This window comes from Pan paniscus, chromosome 4 (genome assembly GCF_029289425.2).
Source record: "Pan paniscus chromosome 4, NHGRI_mPanPan1-v2.0_pri, whole genome shotgun sequence".
NCBI classification, from domain to species: Eukaryota; Metazoa; Chordata; class Mammalia; order Primates; family Hominidae; genus Pan; species Pan paniscus.
Window position 1 is genome coordinate 60,638,948 of NC_073253.2, and position 25,352 is coordinate 60,664,299.

Consider the following 25,352-nt stretch of genomic DNA (forward strand, 5'->3'; position numbering starts at 1 on the left):
AATTGGTTGTCAAAGCCTCTTGGGCTTAGAAGCCTTTAATCTTCCTATCTAACCATCTTAACATGGGTTATGTTTGTTTTGATAAACATACTAGTAAAAGATTTTAAGCAGTTTGGGCTCTGTGAGAGACAAATATGCTGGCTGAATAACTGAATGGATTACTGGAAGGCTCTAGAGTGGATGTTTTACTGGTTGTGAAATCAAAGGCTGTTATAATCTCGGTTGATATTTAAGTGTTACAATATGCTGCCTACAGACTAGGAAGGTTACATGTCAATCTAAAATTCTAAGTACTTGATATCTTTATGTATTATCACTCACCATTAGTATCTCAGTACTTTCATTTTTTCCAGTTAAAGATAATTTGTTTTTAATGTTAATTTTTCTCTTAAAAAGTATGTAATAACTGAGCCAATTCTTTGGAAACATTTACAATTTCTCCTGGGATTATAAAGCTCTCCAGGATTTCAACTTCCTCTTGAGCCAATTTGGTAAAATAAAATATGACGCCAGAGTACTGGACAGTGGGACTCATGGCTTATAACCAAAACAACATTATCGTTTTGATATACTCCCAGCAAAACCCCTTTCTGTAGGTCTAGTTCTTCTCTGCCCTTGGCCCCATATTTTCCCCCACTGACTCCTAGAAATCATGTCCCTTTCAGTTATAAGAAGAGTTTTATTTTAGAATTAATATGTCATGCCTACTGTAACAATTAAAAAGCAAACAAAAGCTGGGTCTTTACCTAATTTAGGGCTGCTACAGGCCAACCTACAGGGTGAAGGGCATGTTGCTGGCTTCTCTAGTTCCCCTGCCTTGTTCTTCTCTTCCTCTGCTATCATTTCCCCAGGTGGTGTTGGACTCCTGCAAGGTATAAGAAAGATGAGGGAAGGAGAGGCATACTTGCAAGATGCAGCCATCATCTGGCACTCATTTCCTGGAGTTGAGGCCATTGTTTAAATCAAACTCTATCCTGGGAGTGCCGTGTGGACCTTCCAGAGATCCTGCAGGGCCTTTTGGAGCACCTCTCTGGACTAAAGCAGTTGGTCACACAATCTCCCTATGCATGGATATCTCAAATCTGTTTCTGCCAAGGTGTCCAGCCCAGAGAGGCATGCTCTTGGGTGTTGTTATGGGTTGTACTGTGTCCCCTAAAAAGAGATGTTGAAGTCCTAACTTTTGGTAATTGTGAATGTGACCTTTTTTTGGAAATAGGTTATTTGCAAATGTAATTCACTTAAGAGGAGTTCATCAGGGTGGACCCTAATCCAATATGACTGGTGTCCTTATAATAAGAGAAGACAGAAATACACAGGGAGCGTGCCATGTGACAACAGAGGCAGACACTGAACTGATGTTATTGCAAGCTGAGGAACATAAAGGATTGCCGGCAACACCAGAAGCTAGGATGACTCAAGGAATGACCCTCCTCTAGAACCTTCAGAGAACGCACGGCCCTACTGACAACTTAACTTTGGACTTCTAATCTCTAGAACTGTAAGATAATAAATACCTGTTGTTTTAAGCCACCAAAGTTTGTGGCACATTTTCTTGTTATAGCAGCCCTAGGAAACAGAGCTATCCATATTTGTATAGATTGTATGATACAGTTGCACAGCTTCCAGTGACCGCCATTATAGAAGCTAGGAAGAGTCAAGGAAGAGAGTTCTGTCAGAGACTCAGAGGTTGCTGAGTAGCCAGGCCAGGCTGACATCTTGATTTCAAAGTTTTAGCCTCCAGAAAGAACACATTTTTTTTGTTTGAAGCACCCAGTTTGTCGTACTTTGTAATAGCAGGTCTGGGAGACTACCATGGATGGTATCCCTTCCAATGACTCCATCATGATATTATCACTGAACATTTCCCATACGGTGTCCAGGAATTATGTGCATACAACCCACCACAAGTGAGAAAGTAGTAATTTCCCAGCTTTGCCACTGGGCTCTGTTTTCAAGGATGAGTCAGGTAGCAGCCCACTGTGTGTCCCAGACTGCAGGAAACACATTTTCCCTCATTGGGGCAGGAGGAGGAACTGACATTGAGCCAACACCCTTTTATTTCTAACAGCTTCAACCCTTTCATAGCTTCTCGTTGGCATTAGGCTGTATGGATAAGAGGCCTCTATTGCAGGATCTGCACAAGTCATTCAGTGCCTCACTTTGGAGATTGGAAATACTGCACCTGTTCTTTTAGTTTCTGACTTTTGGAGCTTTTGAGAAAACTGAAACAGAAATTGTCCCATTTCGATATTCTGATTTAAACCTAAATTAATTTCTGCCAGATTTTCAGGTTTATTGATATTACGTTGCACAGAGTGTTTTTTAAAGTTTAAAAAATCTTCTTTGGATATATTTGGTTTTTTTCTCTCACATGTTTTCTTAATCAAACTTGCTGACCTTTGTTTTGTATTCTGTACTAATCTCTAAAAAAAGAATCATCTTTCTATTTTACTGATAATTCTACCAATATATTTGTTATCAATTTTACTATTTTTCCTTTTAATATTCATTACTTTCTATCATCTCTCTGGTTTATTTCATTGCTTAGCTTCTAGAGTTGAATACTTCTTTGGTTTTTATGCAAAATTTTTTTCTAATAAATGCATTTTTTTTCCCTTGGGTATCAGCTTGGCCATGTAGGAGACATGCCCAGCCAGCGTTCATCTGCCTGCCTCACCTTTTCCTCTTTTCTACTTGCTGTATGGAACTTACATCTGGTTAGGAGTCGGTCCCACTACATTAGATACATAGGGCTGTCATGCCAGTTTTCTATATGGTATTTTTAAAAATTCTGCCTTGTTTCTTCTTCGATCCAAAATTTATTTAGAAGACCTTAGTCTTCTAAATATCTGCTGATGCTTTGGAATGGTTGCTGGCCTTTTGTTGTTAGCTTTTGGGTTACTGACCCTTTGATGTTAAATTTGAATTTTCATTGGATTTTAATTTACTGGATTTTAATAAAATTTTATTATATTTCAATAAGTTAAAAGGGTCTGCATGAGTTGTGCTTTGAAAATTTGTCACCATTTTAAAAAATTTCCCAATATATTGTAAATTTGTGAATGTTCCATCTGTTTGAAAATAACATGTATTCTGTTTCTTGGATACAAAGTTCTACCACAATTTATAGATCAAGCAATTGAATTATGCATCCTAAATTCTCAATATCTTTAATTTGTTAATTAATATTTAAAGATACGCTTGTTGAAGTTTCTCATTGTGATTATGAAATTGTTTATTTTTCTTTTAATAAGATTTTTATTTCAAAATTAAGTTGTTAGGAGCACAAATATTCATGATAATAGTAAAGTTTTAATGGAGTTAACATTTTATTAATATGAAATATCCATCTTTGTCCCCTTTCAGTAGTTTTTATCCTGAATTCTACTTTATCTCATTTTAATGTCCCTATATATGCTCTCCTTTTGTTAGCCTTTGCTTTCAATACCTTTTTGCCTTCTTTTATTTTTAACCTCCCTATGTTGTGTCATTGTATTTGGATTTCTGAAAAATAACAAATGGCTGTAACATTTCTCCAGTAGGAGAATCTTTGTCTTTTAATATATACATTTAACCCAGGAAAATGTATCATGATTACTGATAAAATTGACTATGTTCTCAGAACCATATTTCGTAGTTTATCTTTTATATGCTTTCTTGCTGTCTCTTTTCCTTAACTGCTTATGTGATTAAGTTATTTGTTCCTTTTTTTCCTCCAAATGATTTGGGAGTAAGGCATCCTAATTCTCAGTGGTTAACCTCAAGTCTTTAATAAGTATGCTTAAATATATACAGAAAATCAAATCAAAACCACAATGAGATACCTACCATCTCACATCAGTTAGAGTGACTATTACTAAAAAGTCAAAAAATAACAGATGCTGGTGAGGTTGCAGAGAAAAAGCAACCCTTATACACGGTTAGTGGGAGTGTGAATCAGTTTAACCATTGTGGAAGACAGTGGGGCGATTCTTCAAAGACCTAAAAACAGAAATACCATTTGACTCAGCAATCCCATTACTGGGTATATATATACCCAAAGTAATATAAATCTTCTATCATAAAGACACATGCATGAGTATGTTCATTGCAGCACTATTCACAACAGTAAAGACATGGAATCAACCTAAATGCCCACAATGGTAGACTGGATAAAGAAAATGTGGTACATATATACCATGGAATACTAGGCAGCCATTAAAAAAGACTGAGATCATGTCATTTGTAGGAACATAGATGGATCTGGAGGCCACTATCCTTAGCAAACTAACACAGGAACAGAAAACCAAATACCACATGTTCTCACTTATAAGTGGGAGCTAAACAATGAGAACACATGGACATATAGAGTGGAAAAACAGACACTGGGACCTATTGGAGGATGGAGGTTGAGAGGTGGGAGAGGATCAGGAAAAATAACTAGTGGGTACTAGGCTTAACACCTCAGTAATGAAATAATCTGTTCAACAAACCCTCATGACATGAGTTTACCTATGTAACAAACCTGCACATGTACCCCTGAACTTAAAATAAAAGTTAAAAAAAAAGTCAAAAGCTAGAGTCAATCAGCATGTATATTTCTCCTCCTGGGATGACAAGAACATCACCTTTCTTTCTCATATCCCTCCCTGTTCTTCCTTGCCACATGCCCCTCTGCAGCCTCCTAGCTCCCAATCAGCTTCATCTCATTTTTCTCTCTCCCTGCAGTGGAGTAGGTGGGTTGGCAGCAGAAGTAATTTCAGGTTCCTCAATTCTTCTGCATTGCTGGTGAGGGTCTTAAGTACTGAAAGTTATTCATACTGAAAATAGATAATTCTCTTGTCAATACTGACAAACTCTAACAACATACTTTTGATGAATTATTTACTCTAACACAATCTTTGTCTCTTTTCTTCATTTAACCAAAGACTCAGTTCCATGACCCGAAGAAGACGGATGTAGAGAGAAAAGAAAGAGGAGTGGAAAAACACTCCTATATTGAAATAGCACAACCTTTCAATATTTAGTCATTACTAGATAAACAATAAAAAAAAAAGACAAATCACATAGGCAAAAGAATTTTTGTAGTACCAAAATATATAAAACCTGAATATCAAGGCTGCTTCCGAAAACATTAAGAAACAGAACACGACATGAAACATGTTACTGAAAAATGCAAATGACTGATATACACATAAAAAGATGATGAACATCAGTAATAAGTAATGAAAAATAAATGTAAGCCACAGTGAAATGCCATTTTAAGAATTGTGCTTGTCAGATTGGCAAAAAAATTAAAAAGTGAGTGAAAGTACCAAATATTGATGAGGATGTAGGAAAACTATAATTTTGCTTTTTGTTGGAAGGACTGTAGACTGTTACAGTCTTGTAGATAGATTGGTACAAACTTTAAAAAATATTTTGGTTATGTCTATTAATTTATTATTTCTATTAATATAAAATATAAATTACCTAAAGAACCGGATCACACTGCTAAGAATTGATCTTATAGATATAATATATTGAATATTTAAAGACATTCCTTCTTTCTTTAAACAAATGTTTTTGACTGCTGACTAAATATCAGTCATATTCTATGCACATGAGAAACATCAGTGAACAAAACAAAAATCCTGGCTGGGCGCAGTGGCTCATGCCTGTAATCCTAGCACTTTGAGAGGCCAAGGTCGGCAGATCACCTGAGGTCAGGAGTTTGAGACCAGCCTGGCCAACATGGCGAAACCTCATCTCTACTAAAAATACAAACATTAGCCAGGTGTGTTGGTGCGTGCCTGTAATTCCAGCTACCCGGGAGGCTTAGGCAGGAGAATTGCTGGAACCCAGGAAGTGGAGGCTTCAGTGAGCCAAGATGGCACCTCTGTACTCCAGCCTGGGCAACAGAGTGAGACTCTGTCTCAAACAACAACAACAACAACGAAAAACAAAGATCTTTGCTCCTGTGGAACATACATTCTTGTGAGGGAAATACCAATAAATGTAAGCAATTATTCTTTAGTCTCAATTTTCATCTCTAGGATGTGATATTTGTTGGAATGGAAGGCATAGTCAATGCCAAAGATGTCAATACTGGTAATTCTTTTAAATGTAAATAAAATATTTTATAAGACTGCAGAAATATTTCAGATAACTTGACTAAAGCTAAGAGATAAAAATCTTATGTGACTTATTTTAGATTCAGTGTGTCTTTTTAACACGGTAGTTAAAACTTGTATAACAAATCTTATCATAAATTACTTATTCCAATTAGACAATTGTCATTTCATTTTATAAAATGATGAATTTAATTTAATATTTAACATTAACTAACATTTATTTAATACACTAACATTAAACAATATTCATTTTATATTCTCAATCTCATTAATATTTTAATATTTTCAATTTTTTATTAAGAAAAAATGTACATGTCATGTACTAATCTTAACAGCTTTTAACTGTATATACCTTTATCCTTTACTACCACATGGAAAAGTTTTGATCATGATATACAATTAAATTACTAAAATTATTTTTGATTTTTATGAATGGTTCTCATTTAATTATTCCTTGAAGGCAAACACTGAAGTTTCATACATAAACACACACAATTATACTTCCCGATTAATGAATAACTTATAATTTAGTTACACAAAACATTGCATTTGTTACAAATTAAGTAATGAGATTAATCTTTTTTAAAACCTACTATAAATGGCTGAATTTCTTACACTGGATTATACGATAATAAGTTTGACTTGATTGCTTTTTGTAATCTACCTTTAATATATTTCCTGTATATTTATTTGTCCATGGCTTCATAGTCTATAAAACTCATATTAACATGTTTATTTTTACTTAAAGTTAGCTTCTTTTCTGCAAGAAAATAAGTCTGACTTAGCTGAAGCACTTGACAACCATTATTGGGTTTGCCAATAAAGTCGTATGATGGAGACTTTCTATATAAGTTACGTGATAAAAATGATAAATCAACAGGTCTAAAGATATGACAAAATGTATTCAAAATACATAACATAAGAAGAGTCTATTTAAGAAATTATACTGGAGATCAGGCATGGTGACTCACACCTGTAAAATACCAGCACGTTGGGAGGCCAAAGTAGAAGAATAGCTTGAGCCCAGGAGTTCAAGACCAGCTTGGGCAACATGGTGAAGCTCCATCTCTACAAACAACAACAACAAAAATTAGCCAAGTGTGGTGGTACATGCCTGTGGTCCTAGCTACTGGGGATGCTGAGGTGAAAGTATCACTTGAGCTTTGGAGGTTTGAAGCTGCACTCCAACCTGGGCAACAGAGTGAGACCCTGTCTCAAATAAGTAAATAAATAAATAAAATAAAAATTATATTGGAAAAAGATTATACAAGTCATGATAATTTAAGTTTTCTATTCTCTCTTAATGTATCATGCTATACAGAAAGCCTCTAGCTGAAAGGATAACAGATTTAATTATCAATAATTTGATAAGTGTTGGTTATGAGAAAATGAATGACTCAAATGAACTGGTAATAGATTTTGCAATCAGATGTTTTCAATTATTTGCATTTAACAACATTTCAGGAGTTCTTAAACAAGTTGTCAGCTCATAGATCAAAATAATTTTTGGTAAAAATCACTATTTGGCACTGCTAGTAATAGAAAATTCTCACTTTTCTTTACTTAGAAAGATATTAAGTAGCAAATAAAACCACAAGTTAAGAGCGACGTCTCAGAAGAAAGAAAAACGGTTTGTATATTATCTTTAACAGCACTTCTTCCTGGTTTTGGCCAAAGGGTCCCACATATTATTTTGCTCTGGACTTTGCAAATTGTGTTGCTAATCCTGTTTCTACCTCTATTTGGCAAAAGGATCAACAAACAAGCACACTGCCACCCTTTCTGGGAATAGGGGAGATGGGAAGTTGGATGTGGACTAGGAGAGTGGCCACAGTTGCCTGGTTGTCCAACTGTTTTGCCAGTAACTGGGTGGTAAGTTCAGTACTGGGATGGGGAAGTAGACTTTTGATTCCATGCCATGTTCTCCAATCTAGCTGTACCAACAATAAAGTGACAATTTGATCACTATCTGACTCTAGTGTTGCCTCCTGAAGTGGAAATAGACTAAAATTTCAGCAGAGAATTTTGCCTTCTCTCTCTTAGACTATAGACCTCAAAGTCTGAGGGTGTGTTTGTTGTAAAAGTAAGTAAATAAATTATTAGGAAACAATAGAATAATAATCCCAATATTTTGAAAAACTTTTATACTTGCCATTACTAGACTCAGAGGGCAGGTTTTAGTAGGAAGATAAGAACTTCCTTGCTGGCTTAGGGATGCTGGAGCCACATAGTGTAGTGGTGAAAAGGGAATATGAGTTTATGGATTCAGCCAGAACTAAACTCAATCCAAGTTTCTGCTATTTCCCCAACATATAACTCAATGCTGTTTTTCTCATGCACATGTAGCTCATAGGCATTTTGTGAGGATGAAAAGAAGCAAGGCTTGGGGTTGCTTAGCACAGTGTATGTTAGAAAAGTCCTCAATAAATAAATGTTAATTTGTCATCATTGTTAAGGGTTGGAAGTAATCTTCACTTAGGAGGGGATGATTCCTGGGTTATTCTCCATTCCTTTTTCATTCTCCCTCCCCAGTCTTCTCATTCCCTATGCCCTTGCTCTGCCTCATCCCCTGAGGGGATCACTCATCATGAACGCAGACCCATGGATCATGATTGGATGGGAGAATGTGGAAATATATACAGAACAACACATTCAGGTAAGATGAACAAAAGCCATGACTCATAGACATTCTTCCAATTGTACTAAATGATTATCAGTACCCTAGTGTACCACCCCATGGTCACCCCAGTAACCATGTAATGGTACATAGTCCTTCTCCCAACAATCTTTCCTTCCACAAACATTTATTGAGTGTCTATTGCATATTAGGTACTCTCCTTGCATTCAGAGAGGTTGTAATGTAATGGGTGAGTGAATATATCATTTTAATGGGGTATCACAATGCTAGGAGATAGTACTTGGGGAGCCTGTGCGATGTTACCTAATACAGTCAGAATGATTTCTAGATGACTTCTTAGAATAGATAAAAAGTTACCTGAATATTGAAGAAAGAATATAAATTAACCAAGTGGGTAAAGATGTAGCTGGGTGAAAGGGCTTTCAGTGCCAAATATAAAATCCTGGGAAGGGTTTATAATTTTAGAGACTAAAAGATTGGACAACAACCACTTGTTTTCTCTTGTTTTACTGAGTGGTTTTTTTTTTTTCATTCATTGCTTTATATATCATGATGTCCAAAAAATAAGAATTAGAGACTAGTTTGTGATCACATAAATGGTGAAAATAAGCTTAGATGAAAAAAACCTCTTTGGCTTAAAATGACTTTGTTAGGTTTTTCATATACTCAGACATGGTGAACAATTCTACACTAATATTATTGCTTCATCTCTCTTTATTAAATGATTCATTCTGTACTTTTTGTTTTTCTTGAAGAAATCTATTTTGATCAAATATGCTTATGAAGCAATGGATTTTTATCAAATGCTGCCATTACCTCATTGTAATGACTCTTCATTTGAACCCCTGGACTTTACATCCTTTTGAATGACTTCTGTTATTTATTTGTGGAAATTCCATTGGGTGGAATGCAATTTTCATTTTTACTTTCTATTCATGATTTTGATATTTGGTGATAATTCCTCCACACATACATACTGATCCCTTATTCTGTTCCAGGCACTATGTCAGAAACTGGGAATAAAACCATGAACAAGAAGAGTCTGCTCTTAAGCAACTACATCTAATCTGTGTTTTAGTTAGCATAAGGGTAGGGGTAGCGGCTGAAGCCAAAGTAGGATGGGTGGGAGGTGAGGATACAGAGAGATAAAAGGAAGTTAAAATGCAGCCATGATATTGGGGTTTGGGGCCAATGCACACGGTGCTTTGGAATACTTAGGGTAGAAAAAAAATATCTCAGGTGAGATAGTTTACTTAAATGAAACTAAGAAATAAGGGGAAGAAGAAAACATACTATTACAAGAAGATGTAACATTTACAATCTATGGAGAGCCACTGACAAATGAAGCAGCAGAGGTATGAGTGAGTCCATTTTGGATTTTCCAGTCTCAGTCAATTTCCCAGACAACTGTAGACACGTGAGAGACCCCAGATGAAACCAACAAAACATTGAGTTGCGTTCAGCCTCAGATTGCAGAATCCTGAACAAATAGATGATTGTTATTTTAGATCACCCGTGTTTTGTTACACACTAATGAATAACACGAACACCTGGGTTAATTATAATCCAGGTGCAAGTTCCTTCCAAAACCTGTTCTGTGTACCATTCACCTGAAAAATCTCTTTCACAGGATGTGTCATTTTACTATCTCTCAGGTTTCTCATGGTGTGGAGACTTTGCCATTCTCTAGCATGCTTTCTTGCTTTCCCACCTTGCCCAGTTTCAGCAAATACTCATTGGTCTGAAATACTTTGGAATACAGGAAGAACTTTAGGGAGTATGGAAGAGCCCAATTCAAGATGCAATTTTCTTCTTGGTTTTATTTAAATGGAGTTTGTTGTTTTCCAACCAAAAATGCCACAACCAAACAGAAATGTCTCTAATTGATTAAAAGAATTGTGTTTATTGCCAACAAGGAGGCATGCTTTCTCAGGATTATAAAAGACAAGACATTTTTCTTCCCCTAGAGCAATTAATTAGGTATAGAGTGGGAGCAACCCTTAGAAACATCTCTAGTTCCATCTGAGGAATAAGTGATAAGTGATGCCATAGGAAGAACCAAGCTTAACCGAGATGGAGGAGACAGTGAGCTCTTTGAAGGAACAATGTCTGTATTAGAGGAGGAACTACTGGGCTGTGTCCTAAAGAGATTATTTCCTACATACGATTTAACTTCCTTAAAGGAATTGAGGTATAGGTAAGGATGGCTCATGGGGCTGTAATCTTTGTCAGGAAGATCATTTTTAAAAGTTTCCTTAATTAGGTAGCCCAAGATTATGAGTTGTCTTCAATCATATTTTGCAATAGCAAATGGCAAGTTTTGCTGACAGAGACAGTCTTAACTCTGACAAGGTAGTTCTCCAGAGTCTTATTACACAATACAAGATTACAGAATCAGCTGTTATTCTGGAAATTTGCAACAGTTTGTGCTCAAGTGACCCTCCCTGAGCTTTGAGTGTTTGACAAAGGCAGTGAAAGATAAGAGGCAAAACAGAGAGTTCAGCTATTTATTTCTTTATTAACTACATGTAACCTAAACAGAATCCAAATGATGACTCCATAGCAATGAACTAGTTTTGCTTAGCAAAGATTTTATGAAATATTTGATCATATGATAATATGATTACATCATTGAAACTTTAGACAGATATGAAAAAACAGTACAGTCTTTTCACTTCTAAGCACTACTATAAGAAAGCTTTGATATCAAGTTCTATTTATATGGCTTATACAGTTTGATTTCTCTGTGAAAAAAGTTTTATTGTGTACTGGACGGTATTCAGGGTGATTTCTGACTTAAAACTGCTTTCTGACAGCATCCTCAATAACTTTGCCCCCTGCCCTTCTGATAATGTATCTACTCAGCAAACCTTTAGTCAACTCAAATGTTTGCCTTTGCTCCTCTTACAACTTGGCTGCCAGAAGCAGTGATACCATTATGCAAATGGTGCTACTGAAAATTTGTAGATAGTTTTCAGTTCAGCGCAACAAATTCTTGCACTAACTCACTAAAGGAGCTGTTTCAAATTATCAAAATTATTCTCAAGCACAAGGAACTCTGCTACCTTCTTTTCTTTTTACAAACAACTGTTTCAGGCAGAATATGTCAAGAAAACAAATCTCAGGAGGTATGTTGACAGAGAAAATTGAATATAGGAGATTAATTTCAGAGGAATTGAAAAGCTGAAAAAAACAGAAGGGAAACTCAGCAATAGCCCAATTGAGATGGGAGAGTTCCCTGCTCCCCGCCCCCCAACCCACCACTGCGCACCTTGCAGGACTTGCGACAGGGGTATGGCTCTCTGTTCTGTCTCCAGGAGCTCAAACCTCTTATGGGAGGGGGAGCACACAAATGGGCAAGGTGCAGGAGCCAGGCAAGCACTTTGGGCTCCACCTTTACTACCAGTAGTGTCTAGGGGTGGGTGTCTGCAACTCTCAAAGCCCAAGTGGGTGTGTTACAGTGGGCTCTTTCAGCTTTGCCATCTGCAGATGGCTTGAATTTATCCAGCTCAGTGGACCCTCTCTGCCTTTCTGCAAGGGCAGAGGGCCAATGGGACAACTTTCTGTATCCTGAGCTTTTATCCAACATCTTGGAAGAATTGGGTCACACACAGACTTGAAGGATGAATGCGGTGGTTTTATTCAGTGGCGGAGGTGGCTCTCAATGAGATGGATGGGGAGCTGGAACAGGGATGGAGTGGGAAAATGATCTTCCCCTGGAGTTTGGCTGTCCAGTGGCCAAACTACTCTTTGACCATCCCCAGCCTGACTCCTCTCAGCACTCAAACGCTCCTTCTCTTCTCTCTTTCTCTGCTGTGCCACTCTGCCATTCATCTGCTCGTCTCCTGTCTCCTCGTCTGCTTCTGGAGCCTGGGGTTCAGGGTTTATATGGGTACAAGATAGGCGGTGTGGTGGGCCAAAAGGCAACCTTTTGGATGTGAAAACAGGAATGCCTGTCCTCATTCAGGGCCATGGGTATCCAGGCTTGAGGGTGGGGCCTTTGCCAGGTAACCACCCTCTTCTACTGAGTATTTCCCTGTCTCCTGTCCATATCACCATCCCTTAAAGCTGAGAAAACAAAAGAGAAAAATTGGGGGTAAGAAATCAAGGGAGGCCAGGTGTGGTGGCTAATGCCTATAATCCCAGCACTTTGGGAGGCTGAGGTGGGTGGATCACTTGAGGCCAGAAGTTCAAGACCAGCCTGGCCAACATGGTGAAACCCTGTCTCTACTAAAAATACAAATATTAGTTGGGTGTGGTGGCGGGCACCTGTAATCTGAGTTACTCGGGAGGCTGAGGCAGGAGAATGACTTAAACCCAGGAGGTGGAAGTTGCAGTGAGCCAAGATCATACCACTGCATTCCAGCCTGGTGACAGAGTGAGACTCTGTCTCAAAAAAAAATAAAAAATAAAAATAAAAATCAAGGAAGGGGTTCTGTGGAGCTCAGACCTCTGAGGAGGGAGTGTGACTGGGATGTTGTCAATACCACTTAAGGGATGCAATGAGGTTGAGATAACTCATTGCCTAAAGATACTGGCAAAGAAATTTGGGAAAAATATATTTGCAGAGTCTCAGCACCAGCACTGTAGAACACAGTATGGGAAGTAGTTTTTGGAGAGACAATAGTCAAATAACTGGTATAATTTATGCTTTTGCTCTATGTTTTACTCTGCTGTCTTAAAAAAAAATCCTTAAAACACAGGCTTAGGCACTGCCACATGATTGAGTAGCAGAGAGGCAGAAATTAGGAAAAAGGGGAAATCCTTTGTTGTTCCTTTTAGGTCCTCTCTTCAAGGTCCTTACCCAGATGCTCAGCGTTTCAGCTTTTGAAGGTTCACAGTTGATTTGTGCATGGAATTGCCCTTGGCAAAAGGAAACTGCCTTACTCAAGGTTATTCTCTCTCCCATGGTGTGCCCTGCAGTCAAAGTCCAGACATTTAAAAGCCCAAAAATCTTGTCTTAATACAATTCTGAAGAACCATCATGGCTCCAGAGCTTCTCAGAAGGTTGTCTGAGGTCTCAGTTAAACTGTGTGGCAGGTCAGCTCAACCCTTTGCCTTTCCTCCACTCCTGTCTTCTTCACTTCTTTGCAGGTGTATCTCACAGGAGCAGTCCCCTAGCAACCTGCATGCAACCCTCCATCTCTGTCTTCAGAAAATGAACACAAGCCAGTGGGATCGGATGGATCCTGGAAACCCTACTCTAAAATGGAATTTTGGAGATGGATCACTCACTGGTAGGTTGACATTGTGAACAACATCAACACTGGTGGTAAGTGGAATGCAGATACTCCTTGGCATGTAAGTGAGGTGCTATTGTTAAAATTTTCACCAGGGATGAAGTAAGATGACATATAACTGGAAGAGGACACACCAGATGATGCAATATTTTTGGCACTTGAGGTATATGAGGGAAATGGTAACTATAATAACCATGGTCTTGTTTGGCCTTCCTGAATACCATTGAATCATTGGACAGGTGGTGACAGGCATAGAGTGATTGTTCATCAATTCATGACAAAAATGTACAAGCTAGATTGTTTCCAAGTGAGCATTCAAGGAAATCCTTAATCTCCTGCAGCCAAAGGACAGAGTTGAGGACCAGGCCTAGAGTTCATATAAGAATAGTAAGACTTGAGAGAAGGTTGAAGTCTTACCTCCAGAAGATATTTTACATCAAGCTCAGGAAATTGATAGGAAAGGAGTGGGACTCTGAGACTTAGGATGGGAAAATCTGGGTAGATTCACTTCAGAATCCTGAGTTCTCAGAGTCTCCTGAAATCTTAGGTCCTATGGAAATGGTCAATGTTTCCCATTAGAAAAGAGTGATTTCAGCTGGGTGCAGTGGCTCATGCCTGTAATCCCAGCACTTTGGGAGGCCAAGGCGGGTGGATCACTGGAGTTCAGGAGTTCAAGACCAGCCTGGCCAACATGGTGAAACTCCATCTCTACTAAATATACAAAAAACTAGCCAGGCGTGATGGCACATGCTTGTAGTCCCAGCTACTTGGGAGGCTAAGGCCAGAGAATGCCATGAACCTGGGAGGCAGAGCTTGCAGTGAACCGAGCTCACATCACTGCACTCCAGCCTGGGGTGACAGAGCAAGACTCCATCTCAACAACAAAAAAAAACAAAACAAACAAACAAACAAAAAAACACCTGAGGCATTAAGTAGATATCCTAGAAAGATCAAGCCTTAATAGATGGGCCAAATTAGCCCTGTAGTAAACACTACATTAGACACATTCTAGCAGATCTAAAAGCCAAGCCTCAAAATAATCCAGTTGATATACAAGTAATTTAGCTGCCTATTAAAATAAACTCCATCTATCTTTAAAGGAAAAAAAAATCCAGATGCTCAACATGTCAGACACACACACACAAATGTCCAGCATCCAACCAAAAATTAGTAGATAGGCAAAGAAGCCAATACATGTGAAATTGTCAGGACAAAAATCAATCAGGCAAAATAGACCCAGAAATCTTAGAGAAAATGAAATTATCAAAGATGATAGATTTAAAAGAAAGTATGAACATCATGAGGAGACACAGGGAAGATAATAATAAAGATACAAAAAGAACTTTGATATGGTTTGGCTCTATGTCCCCACCCAAATTTATTTTGTAGCTCCCATAATTTCCATGTGTTGTGGGAAGGACCTGGTGAGAGATGATTGAATTAGGAGGCAAGTTTTTTCCATGTTTTTCTTGTGATAGTGAATGGGTCTCACAAGATCTGATGGTTTTAAAAATTGAAGTTGCCCTGCACAAGCTCTCTTTTTTTGCCTGCTGCCATCCACGTAAAATGTGACTTTCTCCTCCTTGCCTTCCACCATGATTGTGAGGCCTGCCCCAGCCATGTGGAACTGTAAGTTCAATAAACCTCTTTCTTGTGTAAATTGCCCAGTCTCATGTATGTCTTTATCAGCAGTGTGAAAACAGACTAATACAGTAATACAGACTAATACAGATTGTTTAGTACCAGTAGAGTGGGGTGCGGCTGAAAAGATACCTGAAAATGTGGAAGCAACTTTGGAACTGGGTAACATTGGAAGAGTTTGGAGGGCTCAGAAGACAGGAAAATGTGGGAAAGTTTGGAACTTCCTAGAGACTTGCTGAATGGCTTTCACATAAATACTGATAGTGATATGAACAACAGGGTCCAGGCTGAGGTGGTCTCACATGGAGATGAGGAACTTGTTGGGAACTGGAGTGAAGGTCACTCTTGTTATGTTTTAGCAAAGAGACTGGCGGCATTTTGCCCCTGCCCTAGAGAGCTGTGGAACTTTGAACTTGAGAAAGATGATTTAGGGTATCTGGCGGAAGAAATTTCTAAGCAACAAAGCATTCAAAATGTGATTTGGGTGCTGTTAAAGGCATTCAGTTTTATAAGGGAAGCAGAGCATAAAAGTTCAGAAAATTTGCAACCTGATGATGCAACAGAAAAGAAAATCCTTTTTTCTGAGAAGAAATTCAAGCTGGCTGCAGAAATTTGCATAAGTAACAAGGAACCGATTGTTAACCCCCAAGACAATGGGGAAAATGTCTCCAGGGCATGTTAGAGGTCTTCAAGGCAGTCCTTCCCATCACAAGCCCAGAGACCTAGGAGGAAAAAGCAGTTTCGTGGGCCAGGCCCAGAGTCCTTGTGCGTGTGCAGCCTAGGGACTTGGTGCTCTGCATCCCAGCCACTCCAGCCATTGTTCAAAGGGTCCAACATAGAGCTTGGGCCATGGATCCACAGGGTGCAAGACTCAAGCCTTGGCAGCTTCCATGTGGTGTTGAGCCTATGAGTGCACAGAAGAACTGAGGTTTGGGAATCTCCACCTAGATTTCAGAAGATGTATGGAAATGCCTGGATGTCCAGGCAGAAATTTGCTGTAGGGACAGAGTCCTCATGGAGAACCTCTTCTAGGGCAGTGTGGAAGGGAAATATGGGTGGGAGCTCCCACACAGTGTCCCTACTGGGGCACTGCCTAGTGGAGCTGTGAGAAGAGGGCCACCATCCTCCAGACCCCAGAGTGATAGATCCACTGACAGCTTGCACCGAGTGCCTGGAAAAGCTGCAGTCATGCAACACCAGCCCGTGAAAGCAGCCAGGAGGGAGGCTGTGCCCTGCAAAGCCACAGGGGTGGAACTGCCCAAGACCATGGGAACCTCCCTCTTGCATCAGTGTAATTCGGATGCGAGACATGGAGTCAAAGGAGATCATTTTGGAACTTTAAGATTTGACTGCCCCACTGGATTTTGGACTTGCATGGGGCCTGTAGCCCCTTTGTTTTGGCCAATTTCTCCCATTCAGAAGAGCTGTATTTACCCAATTCCTGTACACCCATTGTATCTGGGAAGTAACTAACTTGCTTTTGATTTTACAGGCCCATAGCTGGAAGGGACTTGCTTTGTTTCAGGTGAGACTTTGGACTGTGGACTTCTGAGTTAATGCTGAAATCAGTTAAGACTTTGGGGGACTGTTGGGAAGGCATGATTGGTCTTGAAATGTGAGGACATGACATTTGGGAGGGGGCAGGGCGGAATGATATGGTTTGGCTCTGTGTCCAGATGATTGTGAGGCTTCCCTAGCCATGTGGAACTGTAAGTCCAATAAACCTCTTTCTTTTATAAATTGCCCAGTCTCAGGTATGTTTTTATCAGCAGTGTGAAACAGACTAACACAAACCTCAAGAACTACTAAATACAATATCTGAAATAATAATTCACTGTATGGGATTCATATTAGATCTACAGTACATAAAGAAAGATGAGACCTCTAGAACAATATCAAGCAATCTAACATATGTGTAATACATATATATAATACACAAAACATATGTGTAATACAAATCCCAGAAAAAAAGAACAATGTACAAGTAATCGAAGAAAAAGGCCAAAATTGTTTCACATTTGATGAATCTCAATTACACCTAAGAAAGATAAATATTTAAAGAAGCACAATGATGCGTATCATAACCAAATTGCTAAAAACTTATGATAGAAAAAGAAAAATCTTAAAAGAAGCCAGTGATCAAGATACTTTACTGAGAAGCAAGGTAAGAATTAGCATAAAATCCTCATCATAAATAAGAAAAAACCAAAGAAATCTTTAAAAATCTAGAATCTTAAATCTTCAAAATGAATAAATCTGATAAGTTAAAAAATATTCATTTTCTTTCAAAAATGAAAATAAAATAGGCAATTTCTCAAACAAAAGATGAGACAATGTATCACTATAATATCTTTACTAAAAGAAATACTAAAGAAAACTCTTCAAACAGAAGGAAAATAATTGCAAATAAAAATTTGGATCTACATGAAAGAAAAAATACATTTTCCCTAATTTCTAAATTTTAATAAGATAATTGACAATATCTTAAGACAAAAACAACAAATTGCAGAAGAAACATGTAGGAGAAAATATAATGAGATTTACACAAAAGATTGGAGAAGGGACTGGAAGCATTACCTTGTAGGCTCTTACATTATATGTGAAATGGTAGAATATTATTTGATGGTAGATGTGATAGATAAATGATATATTATAAACCATAGGGCAGCCACATACACATATAAACACATACATGCACACACAAATAAGGATGTATAGCTAATAAGTAAATGGTGGTGATAAAACAATTACCACAAAAGAAGTCAGGAATAAAGGAACAAAGAACAGAGGGGACAAATCAGAACCATACAGCAAAGTGAGATTTAAACTTGACCAAATTGATGATTACTTAAATGCAAGTTGACTACACGTTCTTACTAAAATACAGAGGTTGTCAGACTAGATATAAAAGCAAGACCAAATTATATTCTGTCTGTAAGAGACACACTTTAAATATAAAGACAGATAGATTCAAATTAGCAAGTGAAAGAGATGTAGTATACAAACATTAATCATAATATATTGGTGTGACTATATTAATAAAAAGATCAATTTATTAAGAAGCAATTCCAAATGTGTGTATACTTACTAAGAAAGATGTAGAATATATGAAGTAAAAACTGACAGATTATAAGAAAAATAGAAAGTAATAGAAAATAGAGAATCAATAATTGTCTAGAAGACTTTAACAATGCCATCAACCAACTACATCTAATAAATTTTTATAGAACACTCTATTTAATATTAGGAGATTATAAATTATTTTCAAGTGCACATGGAATGTTCAATACAACAGAACATATGCTGGAACATAAAATAAGTCTCAATAAATATAAAATGGTTTAAATAATAGTGTGTTTTCTGAACACAACAAAATTAAATTAGAAATCAAGAATAAAATAATACCTGTAAAATTCTTAAAAATTAATTAGTGGACACTTAAAAATAGCCATGGAAAAAGAAGAAATTACTAGGAAGTTAATACACATTAATTAGATTAATTAATAATAATCAAAGTTTCCCTCTTAAGAAACTAGAATAATAGCAAGTGAAAGGCAATGTAGAAGAAAAGAACTAATGAAGATGGAGCAGAAATCAGTGAAATAGAATATGGACAACAAATTTAAAAAATCAGTTTAACCAAGAGCTGAATGCTTGGAAACATTAATGAAAGTGATAGACCTCTAGCTAGACTGATCAAGAAGAAAAGTGAAGAGATATAAATTACACATATTAGAAGTAAAAGAGAAGATAGTACTACAGATACTACAGAAATTAAAACATCATGCCAATAATTCAACATTATAGTGAAACTGACAAATTCCTGGAAAGAAATATATTACTAAGACAGCTTTAAAAAGAAATATTAAAATGTCAATAACCCTACACCCACTAAAGCAATTAATTAATTTGCTTTTAATTCTTTCTACAAAGAAAAATGGAATTTGCAATTAATTCTTTCTATAAAGAAAACTCTATCCTAGGTAACTTTACTGGTGAACTCTACCAAATATTTGAACATGAAATAACACGAATTATACAAACTCTTTTAGAAAATAGAGTGAAAGGGAATATTCCTCAACTTGTTTTAGGTGGCCAGCATTTATCGTTTTAAAAGCGAAAGTCAAACATTTTTCAAGAACAAAAATTCTTCATAAAATTTTGGCAAGTTGAATCTAGTTATGTCTAAAAAAGACAATACACCATGATCATTTTATTATGGGATTTATCTCAGAAATAAAAGGTTGGTTTAACATTTGAAAATCAATCATTATACTTCATTATACAAACATAATAAAATTGAAAAACAATGTGATTATTGCAATAGATGCAGAAAAAAATATTTGACAAGGTTTAACATGATTCATGATAAAATTATTTAGCAAACTATGAATAGATGGGAACTCTCTCAAACTAAAAAGGACGTCTATGGAAACTTATAGCAAACATCATATTTAAAGGACTGATTCCTCAGATTGGGAATAAGACAAGGTTCTTCGATTTCACCACTTTTATTCATCATTTTATTCAATATCTTAGCCATGGCAAAAAGTCAAGAATATGAAACAAGAGGCATAAATCATGGAAAAAAGAAGTAAAATTGTTTTTACATTCAGATAACATGATTATGTATGCAGAAAATGCTAAGAAACTTACAAAAACTTTCTGGAACCAAGAAAGGAATTTAGCAAGGTCGTTGGATAGAAGCTGAATATGCAAAAGTCAATTGTATCTGCACATATTAGCAATTTGATTTTTAGTAGACCAAAACATGGAATACTTAGGCCTAAATCTATCAAAATATATGCAAAACCTGTATACTTTTACGAAAATTAGACCTCAATAATTGGAGAAATATACTGACGGATTAGAAGGCTCTCTATTGTTAAGACATCAGTTCTTCCCAATTTGATCCATTTATTTAACCTTATGCCAATCAAAATTTGCAGGTGTTTTGGAATAAATGCTCAGATGGATTCCAAAATATGGATATTTGTGCAAAGGACCTGGAATTGTTGAAACAAATTTGGAAAAAAAAATACAAGAATTCACTACTTTAAGACTTATTTTAAAGCTATAGCAATTGAGACAGTTGGCATAAGAATGTACATGTAGGTCAATGAAACAGAACAGAGTGATACATTGATATATTGATATTATATCTTCAACAAATATGTCAAAGTAATTCAGTGGGGAAAAGGATAATCTTTTCATAAAATTGCACTGGAAAAACTAGATATCCATATAGGAAAAAAAAGAATCTTAACCTTTACATCATACACAAAATTTATATACCACACACACAAATTAATTCAAATGAATCATAGGCCTAAACATAAAAATTAAAGCATATAAAACTTTTGGAAGAAAACATGGGAAAAAATCTCCAGGACTTTGGAGTAGGCAAAGATTTCTTAAATAGCATATCAAAAGCATGTTTAATTAAAATAAGTATGATTGGATATTATCAAATTAAAATTTCCTTTTTGTGAAAGACATGATTTAAAAATTAAAAGACAAGTCACACACTGTGAGAAAACATTCATAGTACATGTATTTTTCAAAAGTCTTATACTCAGAATATATGAAGAACACTTACAACCTAGTAATGAGAAGACCAGGTTGTAAGTCTATTTAAAAATGGGGAAAACTCAAAATATACTCTTCAACATTGTCTCAGCCCAAAATCTCCTTAAGCTGATAAGCAACTTCAGCAAAGTCTCAGGATACAAAATCAATGTACAAAAATCACAAGCATTCTTATACACCAGCAACAGACAAACAGAGAGCCAAATCATGAGTGAACTCCCATTCACAATTGCTTCAAAGAGAATAAAATACCTAGGAATCCAACTTACAAGGGATGTGAAGGACCTCTTCAAGGAGAACTACAAACTACTGCTCAAGGAAATAAAAAAGGATACAAACAAATGGAATAACACTCCATGCTCATGGGTAGGAAGAATCAATATCATGAAAATGGCCATACTGCCCAAGGTAATTTATAGATTCAATGCCATTCTGGTCAAGCTACCAATGCCTTTCTTCACAGAATTGGAAAAAACTACTATAAAGTTCATATGGAACCAAAAAAGAGCCCGCATCGCCAAGTCAATCCTAAGCCAAAAGAACAAAGCTGGAGGCATCACACTACCTGACTTCAAACTATACTACAAGGCTACAGTAACCAAAACAGAGATATAGATCAACGGAACAGAACAGAGCCCTCAGAAATAACGCCGCATATCTACAACTATCTGATCTTTGACAAACCTGACAAAAACAAGCAATGGGGAAAGGATTCCCTATTTAATAAATGGTGCTGGGAAAACTGGCTAGCCATATGTAGAAAGCTGAAACTGGATCCCTTCCTTACACCTTATACAAAAATTAATTCAAGATGGATTAAATGTTAGACCTAAAACCATAAAAACCCTAGAAGAAAACCTAGGCATTACCATTCAGGACATAGGCATGGGCAAGGACTTCATGTCTAAAACACCAAAAGCAATGGCAACAAAAGCGAAAATTGACAAATGGGATCTAATTAAACTGAAGAGCTTCTGCGCAGCAAAAGAAACTACCATTAGAGTGAACAGGCAACCTACAAAATGGGAGAAAATTTTCGCAACCTACTCATCTGACAAAGGGCTAATGTCCAGAATCTACAATGAACTCAAACAAATTTACAAGAAAAAAACAAACAACGCCATCAAAAAGTGGGTGAAGGACATGAACAGACACTTCTCAAAAGAAGACATTCGTGCAGCCAAAAAACACATGAAAAAATGCTCACCATCACTGGCCATCAGAGAAATGCAAATCAAAACCACAATGAGATACCATCTCACACCAGTTAGAATGGCAATCATTAAAAAGTCAGGAAACAACAGGTGCTGGAGAGGATGTGGAGAAATAGCAACACTTTTACACTGTTGGTGGGACTGTAAATTAGTTCAACCATTGTGGAAGTCAGTGTGGCGATTCCTCAAGGATCTAGAACTAGAAATACCATTTGACCCAGCCATCCCATTACTGGGTATATACCCAAAGGACTATAAATCATGCTGCTATAAAGACACATGCACACGTATGTTTCTTGCGGCATTATTCACAATAGCAAAGACTTGGAACCAACCCAAATGTCCAACAATGATAGACTGGATTAAGAAAATGTGGCACATATACACCATGGAATACTATGCAGCCATAAAAAATGATGAGTTCATGTCCTTTGTAGGGACATGGATGAAATTGGAAATCATCATTCTCAGTAAACTATTGCAAGAACAAAAAACCAAACACCGCATATTCTCACTCATAAGTGGGAATTGAACAATGAGATCACATGGACACAGGAAGGGGAATATCACACTCTGGGGACTGTTGTGGGGTGGGGGGATAGGGGAGGGATAGCACTGGGAGATATACCTAATGCTAGATGACGAGTTAGTGGGTGCAGTGCACCAGCATGGCACATGTATACATATGTAACTAACCTGCACAATGTGCACATGTACCCTAAAACTTAATGTATAATAAAAAAAGAAAGAAAAAAATATACACTTCAAAAAATAAGATATAAAAATGACCAATAAGCATGTGAAAAGATATTCAACAACATTATCAGGCAAATACAAATTAAAAGCACATGAAATACCACTACATACCAAAATCCAGAAGGGTTAAAAGTGAAAAGACTCATAGTACCAAGTGTTGATGAGGATATGGAAGAACTGTAACTCTTACATTGTTGGTGGGAATGCAAAATGGTAAAACTACTTTGAAAAACAGTTTAACAGATTTATACAAAGATATATTTATAACACAACCCAGTAAATTACACTCCAAGATATTTACCCAAAAGAAATGAAACTATGTGTTTACACAAATACTTCCATGTGAATACAAACATCTTTATTCAAAATAGCTCAAACCTGCTCATTCCTACTATTTTCTTACATATGAAAGAACCTTCTATTAACATAATCTTGGCCTCTTTTTGCCCTTTTATTCACCTTTTTCCAGGAAAGAAGTTACTTTCTTATCTAACTGGTGAATTTGGGAGAGCTTCTCCCTGTCTTTTTGAGATCTGCCTGACTGCAGAACATACACGTTCTGCCCTTTGCTTGTTTGATACAAACCTTCATTTACTGGTCACATCCATAGTTTTTCAGTTTAATTCTGAAGCTCAGATACGAAAACTAGCTTTGCAGCATATTTAATTCATGTTCTCCAACATCAGCTTTAGTAGTTATAAAATTTACATTTACATTTTGCTTTTCTGCTGTCTGACCTCTACTATCCATCTCTCAGTTGGTTTTGGATGCCTGTGGGGAACTGAGAGAGTGTTATATATTCACTTCCTCATATCCTAAAGGTTTCCTAGATGGATTTCCACTGTGAGATGAGTAGATCCCCCCTCCTCTTCTCCAGCCTTGTAGGTACACTTGGCCCAAATATCTGCTGAAAGTGGATGTACCGCCAGAATGCTCTGAGCCATGGCCCCCTTCTTCAGGAGCCACCAAACCTTGGTAAAAGGAATTACATATCATCACCCTTCCTGGGTGAGCTCCCTTGTGAATATTTATAACTATTCAAGCAAAGGCCAGGGCACGGGCGCTTCTTCTGGAACTTTAACCCTTCTTAAGAACAGATTTTCCCAGCATCAGGATGGTTCCACTAGCCCTGTCCTCATTTTGGAGAAGGTAGAATTGAAGCATAGAGAAAGCAAAGCTGTATGTTTACTCACTTAAAAAATGTTTTCTTTCCACTTTACCTATAAAACTACAACTTTTAAGTAAGAAGTATGTACATTTCAGTGCAGTCTTCTTCAAGAATTATATTCTTAAAAAAAGAGTATCAATTCAGCAGTTTACAAATAAAGTTGTCACTTAATCAAAACATTCCAAATCAAGGTTCGAATATGAAAGTCCTAAATTCATATGTAACCTATTTGACTACGCTGCTTTTCTCAAATGGGTTAGATGGATTTTTAAAAATTTTCCTTCTGCATCATTTTGTGCATTCAAAACATCTTGCCAAATCTTGTAAGTAGACATCTAGTTTTATTAGTCTACTACATTTTTTTAGCAACCTGCATTCCAATGAAAATGTCCCCAGGTACTAAAAATGAAAATTGGTATTATCTACTTATCCAACACCAGTCATTTACATTAAAAAAATCAGTGGGTGGCTATAGGCAAGGCAGTACATAGATTTAAAATGGGGAAACAATAATACCAATTTTAGTATTAGCAATTGAGATGGATATTACATGCTTTGGGAACTATGTTTGTATTACACGTCAAATCCTATTACAAAATATGTCATTATAATGGGAAGGTTCATAGCAAAAATGATGTCCACACCCCTGGCCAGTGACCCATTTATTTCAAGTGACATTCAATACAAAACAGAGACATTTCCACTGTCTTTGGAATTCACTAATATATCTGGCTTGTATTGCCATATACTTCCTGCCAACGGATTCACATCTAGTGCACATTTTCTGTGCATTGATCCTAGAACTACATTCTTTATGATCCCTTTCCACACTCCCTTGAATTCCCTCTTCACATTCCTGCTAGGCTCTTGAACTAGACCATGGATTTTACTTGTAAAAAAGTTTTCAAAATGGGTGGAAAATATTTAAGGCAAGCCAGGAACTCTCTAAGAGCTTTGGTGAGATCTAATTATTCCAGATGATAAAACATTGCCTTCAAATACATGTCAGGATTG